Below are 1442 nucleotides of genomic sequence, written 5' to 3' on the forward strand. Positions count from 1 at the left end.
TCAATACATTTCATTTCCACAATCAATTTAACTTAAACACACGCTATAATTCACAATGAACGATTCACGCACTTACTTACTACCGCGCTTGACTCAGTTGTCCGTCTCTGTCTGTCTGCAATTCAATTCCATTGTTGCCGTTACTTCTTGGCGGTCTTATATATTATAAAAGCGTACATCTCTTCTCTTCGTGAATCTTCTAGAAACTCATCACGTGCTACCAGGGTCACGTGACTTCCGCTGTCGTAACAATACCATATTTAAAAAATTCTATCAACTGTACCTTTAATTCTTATGTCAAGTTTCTTTTTCAACTGATTTGAAACGCTAGCTAATTTGAGCAGAGTTGATGGTACTATCATTAATACCTTATATTTTTTCATGATTCACTATTATTATTAAGTGTACTTATAACACATTTATAATGTTTGTAGCCTAGATTTACTTTATTTCGAATTATCAGTGAAGCATATCAATGAAATAGCCACCTAAATCGGAACGATGCTCAGGAAAGTTCAATATAAAACTACAAAAAATTTAAGGAGGTAATGAATGGCAAATGAAGCAATCAGCATAATTCGAACAGATTGTTGTATACATGACAATGCCTTCCTTTGAATCTCCCAATTCATACCATAATCTCAAGAGTGAGAGCACACTCGAGCCCTGAATAAGAAGCTTCTCTATCTAGTAAACCTTAACGAGGAATGGTATACATAAAACATTAGAGAAACTTGACTGAGGAAGAAGTTTGATACCATCGATCCGATCTTCTTCTTAAACCGACACACACAGACTGACATACTTAAAATAAATTCTACTTTTAAAAATAAAGTTCACGACACATGTTGAAAACGAAGGTAATTTTGTATTATGAATGTTGTTTCGAAATAAATATATAACTTATAACTAAAATATATCAAACAAATGACTTTGAAATCCACGCATTATGTAGCGCCGTAATTTAAATGTCAATTGACAACGCCCAAATACTTGGGATTGTACCACGTTAATAAACAGTAAACATTCCATTTTAATAAAAGCTGGGAAGAATAACAGTGATTAAATTTGTTTATTTGAAACCCTCATCAGCCTATCTTAGCTTGAAACATGGCTGGTGTTTGAAATGCTTTATTGTAAAAGTTAGGAAATAGTTCAGCAAACTAGCTTATGGGACTTACATTTTGTGTTAGTGTCCAGATATATACTTGAAAGTAAGTCTATATTTCGTATGTTCATAATCGGTATGCTTTAAAGTGTTTGATTATTTTCATTGCAAAGGTTGCAAATTGTGGTGGATTGCATAGATTCCATTATTCTATATGCCAGATGGCTAGGTGGTTAGGACGCTCGACTCGCAATCTGCGGATCGCGGGTTCGCATCCCCGTCCACCAAACATGCTTCTCCTTTCAGCCGTGGGGGCGTTATAACGTGACGGCCA

The sequence above is a fragment of the Limulus polyphemus genome, unplaced genomic scaffold (genome assembly GCF_000517525.1).
Source record: "Limulus polyphemus unplaced genomic scaffold, Limulus_polyphemus-2.1.2 Scaffold603, whole genome shotgun sequence".
Lineage (NCBI taxonomy): Eukaryota > Metazoa > Arthropoda > Merostomata > Xiphosura > Limulidae > Limulus > Limulus polyphemus.